Here is a 13,207-nt window from a genome sequence, read left to right as displayed (position 1 = left end):
CTCATAGACTTCCTAACCATGATCCTCAGATCTCAGGTTTCTGACTAGCTAGGATTAAAGTATGGCCATCACTATGGAAGGTTTTTCTTTTTTTCTTTTATCTTTTTTTTTGTTTGTTTGTCATGGGGCTTGAGCTCTGGGCTTGAGTGTTATCCTTGAGCTCTTCAGCTCAAGGAGAATGCTCTACCGCTTGAGCCACAGCGCCACTTCTGGTTTTCTAGTGGTTTATTGGAGATGAGAGACTCATGGACTCTCCTGCCAGGGCTGGCGTTGAACCGTGATCGTCAGATCTCAGCCTCCTGAATAGCTAGGATTATAGGCATAAGCCACCTGTGCCCATGGCATAGAAGATGTTATATATGCATCTTTGATTTCTATCTTGGTACCTATCCCTTCTACTCTGGGAACTTTATGTCAAAGAGTTTGAGTATCATACAGGCTATCACATAGCCTTGGGAAACATTAATTTTATTTCCCAAGATTTTAATATTTTTAATGAACTAAAAATAAAAGTACAGTTTTAATTAATATGTTTAATATGAGAGCGATTCTAGCTGTATTTTAAATAATTGCAAAACTTTCAACATATAAATTTAATATTAACTTATTACTCTGGGACTGGGTGCTGTAAGTCAGCTCTTCTGTTCAAGGCTAATGCTATACCACTTGAGCTACAGTACCACTTCCACTTTTCTGGTGGTTTATTGGAGATGAGTTTCACGAACTTTCCTGCCCAGGCTGGCATTGAATTGTGATCCTCAGATCTCAACCTCCTGAGTAGCTAGGATTACAGGCATGAGTCACAGGCACACGTCTTTTTATTATTTTCTGTGCCTATAAAAATGCTTGAAGATTTTGAGCTCTTCATTGGATTTTTCACTCAAAGCTGATGCTTTTTCACTTGAGCCACAACTCCACTTCTGGCTTTTGGCTGGTTAATTGGACATAAGAGTCTAATGGACTTTTAAGCCTTGGCTGGTTTTGAAAAGTGACCTTTAGATCTAATTAGCTAGCGTTGCAGGAATGAGCCATGAGCAAACAGCTAAATACATAAAAATTTTACATGCATGACTAACAATTACTAAATGTAAAATAATTTGTTCATAAAATTGTATTTAGGTTGAATACTATTTTTGTTGGTTTAACTAGCTGTCACTAATGCCTAAAATAAAATTAGATGTATATGTGTTAATCCTTAGTAATTACAAAATGAAATAGGTATTTATGTATAACTAGTTGAGTAAGAAAGATCCTCTACCACGGAATAGTAACTGTGGCTTCCCTGAAATCAGTTAATATCTACCAATATATTTCAACAAATTTAAAATTAATTAACCTTGACCAGAATAATTACATTTTAGTGATTTTAAAAAGTTTTGTTTCTATCCACAATTTTGTTTTAGTATTTGTATAAGTACTTAGCAACTAATAAGCAATATTGAAGTTACCTATATAGGATAATAAAAAAACTGTAATTGTGCTAAGTATACCTATTGTATTAAGAAAAGAAGCAGTTGTATATGAACTCTGTCACACTTAAAATATCTTAGTTATCAGTTTATAGAAATTCTACAAAAATAATGTGAATTATCTAATTGAAAATTTCAAGCTGATCATGATTAATATTCTTTCAAGAATTCATGATCAGGACCACAAAAAGAGCACTAAATAATGCATTAATGACATTCAACAAATAAAAACCATGTAACTTGGATTCTTATGCGTGTGACCTTAGTTCTTTAGGAAGCTAGGATAGAAGAATTCTGTTTTGAGAAAAGTTTGTGCAGAAAAGTTGTCAAGACCTTTTCTCTACCTGTACATAGACACATTGATGAGCACCAGTCACTACATACTCCATGGGACAAGGAGAAGTGAAAAATGATGGTTCCAGACTAGCCCCGGAAGAAAAATTTGAAAGACTCCAGCTTAATATAGGGAAGCTAGACAATTTGGCAATCTTCTGAAATCAGAAGGAAGAACTAAAGTAGTCTGATAATAGTCCAGGAGGTTGCCCAGGATGGAATCAAATTCCTATCTAAAAAATAATCAACAAAGAGCATAGCTGGAGGATGACTGAGAGGTGATGTGCCAGTCTAGCAAACACAGGTCGCTGAGATCAAATCTCAGTGTGATAAAAAAAAAAAGATAAATAAATAAAAGGCAAGAGGAGTAAAACCTAGCATTTTCTTTCAAACAATATCATATTAGTCCCTTGCAATGGTGGCCTTAAGTTGACTAGTCCTGATGAACCAACATAAGCAAATTGTCTGTAGTTTCTGGTGACACATTTGTAGTGTCCAGCAGGAAATGAAATGTAGCAAATTTAAGACCCTTCAAGATTTATGGACTAGGGTAGGGTGTTGGCAGAGTCAAGATGCTCAACTTTAAGATGAATGAAGGAGAAGGAATGCTAGTTAGAGCCTTTACTATATGTATGAATCACTGTGCAGGTACTTAAATTTTGGCAAAAGACCTGATACTATTTAAGGAAAAAATGACCCTCTTCATTTTTGAAATAAATTTCTTAGCTTGCTACAAGGCCTTTTGTGGAGATTGATCATTTATTTATAGGTCACAATGCAGCTTGTGATATCCATTTTGAATTGAGTATTATCTGATTCACCAAGCAATAAGGTTGTATGTTAATATAAACATTTCATTTTCACAAATAAGTAGAATAAAAGCAGGCCTTAAAAACAAATTATTTATATGAAAAAGTTCCTTGAAATGCCCATTGTCCATCCTGCTGTCAGGATATCTCTACACAAGTGGACATCAATGAGTATTTGAGAAGGTTTGTGGGCACCTGACTGAAGAATGGAATATTTAGGTATGGTTTACCGATAGTTTTGTATAACCCACAGATAATATATACATGAAAGTAGTCAACTGTGATTCTACAGCCAACAAAAACGGTAAATAACAGTTCTTTTGATGGTCAGGACCTCAAATAGAGACACTAATTGTTCTCTTTACTAAGGAGAAATGGCCAAATATTTTATGATGTACTGATACATGGGACAATGAAAAGATTTTAGTGAGTAGAATAGTCTAGAACATGAAAATATTAAATGGACTCATTGAATGATTGGAATTTTTAACAAGGTAAGTTCTTAATGAGGTTTCTGCATGGACTTCTCTAGGTGAAGAAGAGCCACAAGTAATTGTGTGCACTTCTCATATGTAGGAAGATATCTGTTAATTCCCACAGGAATGCTCACCTGAAAGTGACCTCAGCGAAGGAGGAAGTTAGCTGATGAGAATCATACCTATTCTGCCAAGAACAGATATCTATACCTGTTTAGAGAATCCAGTCATCTACTTAGTCTATCAATCTGTTGTTTCTCAATGTGCTCATGGGCCAAGTAGTCAGAGATGCAAGACAGTGCTTATATATAAGTTCAGCATCATGGATTCTCCTTGGCAATGTTGACCTGCCAATAACTCCTGCTAAACATCTAGTCTGCAATAGCAGACACTAACATTGAGCTCCCAGTAGTCCACCATTCCCTGAGGAGGACCTTCTCCATTGTGGAAGAGTTGATGCAATTTCATTTGAATCTAAACATACCTTAAATAGAGACTTATTTTCTTGCACAAAAAAGCTTTTGCTCAAAGTAGCATAAAAATGTCCACATGATGGAAAGCCCATATAACATTGCTTTTGACCCAAAAATTCACTTCACAGAAAATTAAGTATGGTAACAGTTGCATGCTCATGGAATTCTCTGTCATGTGATGGCATGAATTCTTGCCATGTGACATACTATCCCATTTCAATGAATAAGGAAACAGATGGTCAACTCTTTGAAGGACCAATTATAGTCACTACTAGTTGGCAATGCCATACAGGACTGAGGCATGGTCCTATATACCTTTTGGAATCAGCCTTTAATCCACAACATTTTTCTTCCAGAGCTAAGAGTCACCGGTATAGACATAAAAGATACAAATGGAAGAGCTATTGCTCATTAACTCTCAGAAACTACTAGAAAGTTTTTGCTACTGAGCTTATGTTTTGATAGTGCTTAGGTCTTTCTGAAGAGGAAAATGATTTCACAGTAATGCCATTGAACTGGAAGTTAACCATGATGCAGGCCATTTTGGATTCCTCCTGCATCTGTATTAACAGGAAAAGAAAGAAGTGTGCTACTGGGGAAGGTGATTTTGAATACCATCGGAAATTTGACCTTCTACTTTACCATGGAGGGAAGCAAGAATTTTTTAGGAATCTAAGTCATCACAGGATATCTGACTATTATCATACCTGAGAAAGACATCAACAAGGCAACCCTGGCTCCTAGACCTGTAATCCAAACTGCCCAAGTGACTGCAGTCTGAGTATCACAATTCTATAAGCCAAGTTGGGCAGAAAAGACTATGAGACTCTTACTTTCAATTAACTATCAAAGAAATGGAAATGGAGCAGTGGCCTAAGGTGTAGAGTGCTAGACTTTAGTGAAATTGCTCAGAGATATTACCCAGGTCCTGAGTTCAAGCCCTATGACCAGAATATCAAACAAACATTGTCAATGTTAAAGAGATTCATTAAAGGTTTTATTTCTTTGCTTACACTTACTCTGATTTTATCTTAAGCCCAATTTTAGTAGATGATTGATTTTAGAATTTATTACTTTCTAATATAAGAATTTTGTGGTATAAATGAAATAGCACTATGAACATTTACTAAGGTGTCTCCACCAGTTTTATGTTCTTTTTAGAATCCGACTCAAACAGTTTTATGGTCTTTTGTAATTTATTCATAGAGAAATTGTTATCTTACAGTTTTCTAATAGTTCTCAAATAGTCTTTTAAATTCTATGTCAGGGGTTTGAACACAGTTTCTTTTTCATTTACAATTTTTTTCCCTTGGTGCACACCACAGACCCTTCATTCATTCATTCATTATTTATTTATGTATTTTTTCCAACAGGTCCTTCCTCTGTTTTTACCTCGGCCAGGATCACAATTTTCTATATAGGCGATAGATCTCCTGCATAGCTGGGATTGCATTTGCATAACACTATACTAGTTAAGTGTGAATTAAGTTGATAGGAGGTCTTGCTAATTTGTTTTTAATTTTTTCACCCAACCTCTCCTTCAAAAATGCAATCCTTTGAGCAGATTCTACTCAATACCAGCAAGAACTGACAAGGAGCGGACAACTTCATCCTGCACTTTGCAGACCAGAGACGACCCAGGATCCAAGACTCGGCGTGAGTAGAAGCCCGAATTCCTCACTCCTTCTCAGGGAGCAGAGGAGGGAAGGCCACCCCTCCCCCCCCAGCACCGGTGATCTCCATCTTGGATACCGACAAAGCTCGGAGGAGCGGCTAGCTCCAGCTCAGGCCTTGGAATAAAACGAGTCATTTAGCAGGTCACAAGAACTTAATGGCGAAGTGACCTCACAGACTCAGTTCCATCCAGGGAAAAGTCACCCAGCTCAGGCGCCAGCCATTGCAGTGGCTCTCCTCACCGGGTAACCAGAGCCAGAGGCTGCCCCTCCCTCTAGCAGCCACCACAATCAATTGAAAAACAGAAACCCTGAGAATGGCTCCAGGCTGGGTGCTGCGAGTTTTTTTCACAAAATAGCCCCAGGGAAAAGCTACTGTTTGTTGAAAGGCCTCAACTCTACCCAGAACCTAGCCCCATCACTGCATCCCCCTCTTGTGTGATTCTCAAAGCAGATCACACTCCCAGTAAACTAACCTGGGAGGGGGATCTCAAAATCTTGGGTAAAGCAGAGCATTTTTCTGCCTGTTCCAACAAACTGACCTAAGAAACCAATCAAGCCACAGGACCTGAAGCTGACCAGAGACTCCAACCAGACTCTGGTTACAGACAAAAGGGAGATACAGGACTCTTCCCACCCCTCCCCCCAAAAAAAATATCAAAGAACTTTTTTTTTTCTTCTTCTTTTTTTTTTCTTTTTTCGTTTTGTTTTTTTTTCTCGTTTTTTGTTACCTTATATATATAAAAAAAATTTTTTCCTTTTCTAAAACTTTTATTAATCTTTAATTTTTGCCTCTTCTGAAAAAATAATTGTTTTCCAGTAACTTTTTTTTTCTCATAATTTTTATTTTAGGAAAAACGTGAATGTGTTTTCCTTTCTTTTCTTGTCTTCTTTCTCTTTTTCTTTCATTCTTAATTATCTTTTTGTTTTTTGTCTAGCTCTACTGAACTTCTGATCTTTTCTTCTCACTTTCCTATCCTATCCACCTTTTCCTCTTTTGTTCTTCTTTATGTGACTTAACTCTTGTCCTGCACATCCTCAGATAAACCCGTAGTTAACTAGTAGACCCTATCCCCCATTGTGTACACACTTAATCCACAAACTTATTACTCAATTCAAAACCTCTGAGACTTAAATTCATTAATAGCAGTACTACCTCTTTATACCTATATAATATTTTAAGCATTTTTTTAAAGTTTTTCACATCTCCTCTATGTCCCTCCGTTTTTCTCAACATATTCACATTCCTCTCTAAATAGATGGTCTTTTAATCTCTATAATAACATTAATTTTTACGTTTCCATTTTTTTCTGGTCTCTTTTCATTCCCCTTTCCCTTTCTTCTTTTTCTCTCTCTCTCTCTACTTGTATCCTACCCAACCTATTTCCTGCATTGTGATTAGGACATAGTTAACTCTCCCTGTGCCTCCCCACACCAATCTATTCCTATTTTTTACCCACATCTCTCCCTAAGCCTAATAATTTCTGGTTTTCCAAATTCTTCTCTGCGGTTCGAAGTCCTTTAACATATAGTTGTTTGATGTCGAATAGATGTATCTGTTGAACTAGATTGTATCTGTAGACTATTGACTGTACAAATGCAAACTTTGGTTGATGGTTGCCTTAAGATAGTGTTCTAGCACAAAACTGGTGCTATCTTCATCTCAAATGGGCAGAGTAAGCCGGAAAAACACAAGAAAAATGGCAAATTCGGGTATCTCGATTCCCAATCTTGATAATCAGGGATTAGAACAGATAATGAATAATCCAGAGGAGAGTTCCCAAATAGCTCTACAAACACTGCTGGCAAACATGATAAATGAGAAGTTTGACAACGTACAAAGGACTCTGTATGAGCGTGACAGGGAGAGAGAGGAGGCATCCCAGAAGTTTATACAGGAATATCATAAGCGTGAGGAAGCTACTCAAAAACTGATACAGGAGTTGCATGAACAACTTGAGAATACTCAAAGAGAAAGGGAGGAATGGCGTGAGCAGGCTGAGAACACTCAAAGAGATCTGCAGGAATCCCACGAACGGGAGGAAGCTAATCAAAGAGTAATACAGGAATTGAGAGACCAGGTAGAGAACACACAACGATCACTAAAGGCATTCATGGAATCCATTAACAAAGAGCTGAAGGAAGTCAGGGAGACCACAAAGGGAATGCTGAATGGAACCCAACAGAAGAAATGGGAGCCCAAAGAAACCATAACCAATCAACTAAGTAATTTGAGGACAAACACTGAACACCAAATTAAGGAAGTAAAGAAATTCATACAAGACCTAAAACAGAGCTTCAACAAAGAACTTGAAGCCATCAAAGCTGACCAACTAGAAGGAAAAGAGATAAAAAACAAAGTAGAGAGTCTTGACAGCAGGTTAGACCATGCAGAAGATCGAATCTCAGGGATTGAAAACAGCCTAGATATTATAGAGAAAGAACATACAACCATCCAAGACAAGTCCAAGAAATATGATAGATCTATCCAACACCTGGAAGACACCATCAGAAGGCCTAATCTAACGATAATGGGTGTAGAGGAGCACCTAGAAACAGAAGTTAATGGTCTAGGAAATTTGTTTAACAGGATCCTAGCAGAGAACTTCCCAAACATGCAAAAAGATAGGCCTGTCCAGATACAAGAAGCCTTTAGAACCCCAAATAGACCAGACCAGAATTGGACATCCCACCGCCACATTATAATCCACACAGGATCAACTCAGAACAAGGAAAAGATCCTCAAAGCTGTCAAGGAGAAAAGGGTAATCACCTATAAAGGGAAACCAATTAGAATCACCTCAGATTTCTCAGCAGAGACAATCAAAGCAAGAAGAGCCTGGAATGATGTATGCCATGCCCTAAAAACAAACAACTATCAACCAAGAATACTGTACCCAGCTAAACTCTCCTTCATAACTGAAGGCCAAGTAAAAACCTTCCATAGCAAAGAAAAATTGAAACAATACATCTCCACCAAACCAGCCCTACAAAAGATTCTTAAAGATGTCCTACACATAGAAAACCAACAAGACAGAAATAAAGGCAAAGAAACTGCACCCAAACTGAGAATCCAAGAACCATAGGAAGAACCCAGTTTTCGCAGCCCCCAAGAAGGTAGATAACATGGCAGGAACTCCCAAATACCTCTCAGTCCTATCTCTTAATGTTAACGGACTGAACTCTCCAATTAAGCGACATAGACTGTCTAGTTGGATTAAAAAACAAGACCCTTCTATCTGCTGCCTGCAGGAGTCACATCTTTCCCGTAAAAACAAGCACATTTTCAATGTTATAGGCTGGAACAAAATCTACCAAGCAAACGGACCCCATAAACAGGCGGGAGTTGCAATCCTAATATCAGATAAAATAGACTTCAAATGAAAATTCGTGAGAAGAGATAAAGAAGATCGCTACATACTAATTAAAGGATCTCTCCTTCAGGAGGATATTACAATTCTAAATATCTATTCGCCAAACAGTGGAGCACCCAAATTTATCAAAGAAACACTACTTTCCCTCAAATCCCAAATAGATCCAAAGACATTAATTGTTGGGGATTTTAACACACCACTCAAACCACTAGATAGATCAACTCGGCAAAAACTCAACAGAGAAACCGCAGATCTAAACAGCTGCATAGGTCAACTAGACTTAACAGACATCTACCGAACATTTCACCCAGCAGTATCAGAATGCTCGTTTTTCTCAGCAGCACTTGGAACGTTTTCTAAAATACACCACATTTTAGGCCACAAAGCAAACTTGTCTAAATTCAGAAGCATTGAAGTTTTACCTTGCATTCTCTCTGACCACAAAGGAATAAAATTAGAACTCAACACCAAAAGCAACCAAAGAAAATCCGGTATCACATGGAGGCTGAACAAAACACAGCTGAATCATGAGTGGGTCATGGAAGAGATTAGAAAGGAAATTCAAATGTTCATGCTATTCAACAAAAATGAACACACAAAAGACCAGCTCCTCTGGGACACAGCAAAGGCAGTACTCAGAGGCAAGTTTATAGCTCTGAACTCCTACATCATCAAATTGGAGAGATCTGAAACTAACAATTTAATGACACATCTAAAACTCCTTGAAAAAGAGCAGCAAGATAAACCCCAATCCAGTAGATGGAAAGAAATAATCAAAATTAAATCAGAATTAAAAGAATTAGAATCCAAAAAAACTATAGAAAGAATCAACAAAACAAAGAGTTGGTTCTTCGAAAAACTTAACAAAATTGACAAACCCTTAGCAAATCTTATCAGAAAAAAAGAGAACACACCCAAATTAATAAACTCAGAGATGAGAATGAAAAAATCACAACGGAAACAACTAAGATTCAGAACATTATAAGGGAATACTTCTCAAAACTTTATGCTAATAAGTTTGAGAACTTGACAGAAATGGACCTCTTCCTAGCAAATATTGACATGCCAAAACTAAACCAAGATGAGTTAAACTATCTTAACAGGCATATATCAAGCATTGAAATAGAAATAGCAATAAGAGACCTCCCAGGTAAGTAAAGTCCAGGACCAGATGGTTTCACAGCGGAATTTTACAAGGCCTTCAAAGCAGAGTTCACACCAATTCTCCTCCAACTCTTCAATGAAATTGAAAGAGAAAGCTCACTACCGAACACATTCTATCAAGCCATCATAACCCTCATCCCAAAACCAAGCAGGGACTCATCAAAGACAGAGAACTATAGACCCATTTCTTTGATGAACATTGATGCAGAACTTCTCAACAAAATTTTGGCCAACCGACTTCAACAATTCATCTAAAAAATCATACACCACGATCAAACAGGATTCATTTCAGGGATGCAAAGCTGGTTCAATATATGCAAATCAATTAATATTATTCATGACATCAACAGGAGCAAGAATAAGAACCACATGGTTACCTCAATAGACCCAGAAAAAGCATTCGACAAGATCCAACACCCCATTATGATGAAGGTTTTGGAAAAATTAGGAATCCATGGAACATTCCTCAATACAATAAAGGCTGTATATGACAAACCTACAGCCAGCATTATACTCAATGGTGAAAAACTAAAGCCATTTCCTCTTAACTCAGGAACAAGACAAGAATGCCCACTCTCTCCACTTCTCTTCAATCTAGTATTTGAATGCCTAGCTAGAGCAATAAGACAAGATGCAGACATAAAGGGGATCCAAATAGGGAAAGAAGAAATAAAACTCTCCCTCTTTGCTGATGACATGATCTTATATTTAAAGAATCCCATAGACTCCACTCCAAAATTATCCAAGCTGATTCAAAACTTTGGCAAAGTAGCAGGTTATAAAATTAACCCCCAAAAATCAATGGCTTTTCTGTATGCCAACAATGAGAAAAGTGGGGCTGAAATTAGGAAAGCAACTCCATTTGTAATAGCCCCACAAAAAATAAAATACCTAGGAATTAACTTAACTAAAGAAGTGAAGGACCTCTATGATGAAAACTTTAAAATCTTGAAAAAGGAAATCAACACAGGACTTAAAAAATGGCAAAACCTCCCATGCTCCTGGATTGGAAAGATTAACATCGTGAAAATGGCAATACTTCCCAAGGCTATCTACAAATTCAACGCAATACCTATCAAAATTCCACCCTCATTCTTCAAGGAAATAGAAGAGGCAATCCAAAAATTCATATGGAACAATAAAAGACCCTGTATAGCAAAAACCCTCCTCAATGGAAAGAACACTGCTGGAGGAATATCAATACCAAATTTCAAACTCTACTATAAAGCCATAGTAATCAAAACAGCTTGGCATTGGCATAAGAACAGACCTCAGGACCAATGGAATAGAATTGAAATCCCAGAAATGAACCTACAGACCTATAGCCATCTAATCTTCGATAAGGGAGCTAAAACAATAGAATGGAAGACAGACAGCCTCTTCAGTAAATGGTGCTGGCAAAACTGGTTAACTACATGTAGAAAACTAAAGCTAGATCCTTATATATCACTCTGCACCAGAATCAACTCCAAATGGATCAAAGACCTTGAACTCAAAGCAGACACTCTGAAAACATTACAGGATGGAATAGGGGAAACCCTAGGTCTCCTTTTCTCAGAACAAAATTTTCTGAATACAGACCCGGAAACACAACAAATCAAAGAAAGATTGGACAAATGGGATTGCATAAGGTTGCAGAGCTTCTGCAGGGCAAATGACATAGCTAGCAAGATCAATAGAAAGCCCACGGATTGGGAGAAGATCTTTACTAGCCATACAACGTACAAGGGTCTCATATCTAAAATATACTTGGAACTCAAAAAATTAAACCACCCAACAACAAATCCTCAAAGAAACAACTGCCCAATAAGTAAGTGGGTGAAAGACTTAAAGAGAAGCTTCTCTGAAGAAGAAAGAAGGATGGCCAATAGACACATGAAGAAATGTTCAACATCCCTAGCCATAAAAGAAATGCAAATCAAAACAACATTGAGATATCACCTCACTCCAGTTAGAACAGCAAAAATCAAGAACTCTAACAACAACAGATGCTGGAGGGAATGTGGACAGAAAGGAACCTTACTTGATTGTTGGTGGGAATGTAAACTTGTTCAACCACTTTGGAAAGCAGTATGGAAGTTCCTCAAAAGACTTCACATAGAACTCCCCTATGACCCAGCAATCCCACTTTTGGGCATTTACCCAAATGTTTACAAACAAGACCACACTAAAGCTACCAGCACAACTATGTTTATTGCAGCATTATTTACCATAGCTAAGATATGGAACCAACCCAGATGCCCCTCAGTAGATGAATGGATCAAGAAAATGTGGTATATATACACAATGGAATTCTCTGCCTCCATCAGAAAGAGTGGCATTTCCCCATTTGTTAGGAAATGGAAAGGCTTGGAAAAAATTATATTAAGTGACGTAAGCCAGGCCCAAAGAAACATAGGTCCCATGGTTTCCCTTATTTTCAATATCAAGTATAGGTATGAGTCAAGCGGAAAAAGTCAGAGAATGTGATGTTAGGAAAACGAACCCTCAAATATGTATTTTAATGTTTTTGTTTCTTTCATGCATGTGTTTCTAACGAATTCATAAGATTATTTCTTTGTTGCTTTGTTTGTCCCTCCCCCACAGTGTAACCCCCGCTTTCACTATATTTGATGTCAGTATAACATGTGGAGAAGACGGGGACAAACAAGTCGTTTAAGGATTCAGGTGGACCTGTTGCAACAATGAGAAGTACAAAATGTCATGTCAAAACCAGCTTTACAATGTCGGAGTAGGGGGGGGGGAGGGGGGGTATGATTGGGTGTGGGGGAGGAGGGAGGCTGGGAAGGGAGGTGAAGGGTAAACAAAGGAGGAGGCTGCAATGCTTGGTAAGAAATGTATGCATTATCCTGCCCATATAATTGTAACCCCTCTGTACAGTATGTTCTCAAATAAAATAAAATAAAATTAAAAAAAAAAAAACAAAAAACAAAAATGCAGTCCTTGCTTCTGAAATTACAGGACAGTTTAGGTACTAAGTTAGCAAGACCTTAACTCAAAGAACTAAACAAAACAAAACTGTTGAGCATGGTAAAACCTGCTTGTAGTCTTCACAATGAGAGGTTCAGGTAGAAGAATTAAGGTCCATTTTGATCTGTGTAAAAGTTTTGAACCCCTAAGTGAAGAATACTTAAACACTGGAAATTACTTATGGATATTGCTCAGTACTGGAGCACTGCCTAGCAAACAAAAGGGCATGAATTCTAATCAGTTATTTTTTAAAAGGGGTTGGGAAAAAGAGAACAAAGAAGAAGAAGGAGAAGGAGGTGGAGGAGGAGGAGGAGGACGACGACGACGACAACGACGACGACGACGACGACGAGGAAGGAGAAGGATGAGGACGAGGACGAAGAAGACAAGGAGAAATGAACCGTCATTAATGTACAAGTTCCCAAGACAGGGTCTATTACATTAGATGTCTTCAAGAAGAAGAACG

Source organism: Dipodomys spectabilis, unplaced genomic scaffold (assembly GCF_019054845.1).
Source record: "Dipodomys spectabilis isolate Male_0828 unplaced genomic scaffold, ASM1905484v1 ptg000333l, whole genome shotgun sequence".
NCBI lineage: Eukaryota > Metazoa > Chordata > Mammalia > Rodentia > Heteromyidae > Dipodomys > Dipodomys spectabilis.
Note: the sequence above shows the minus strand (reverse complement) of the source record.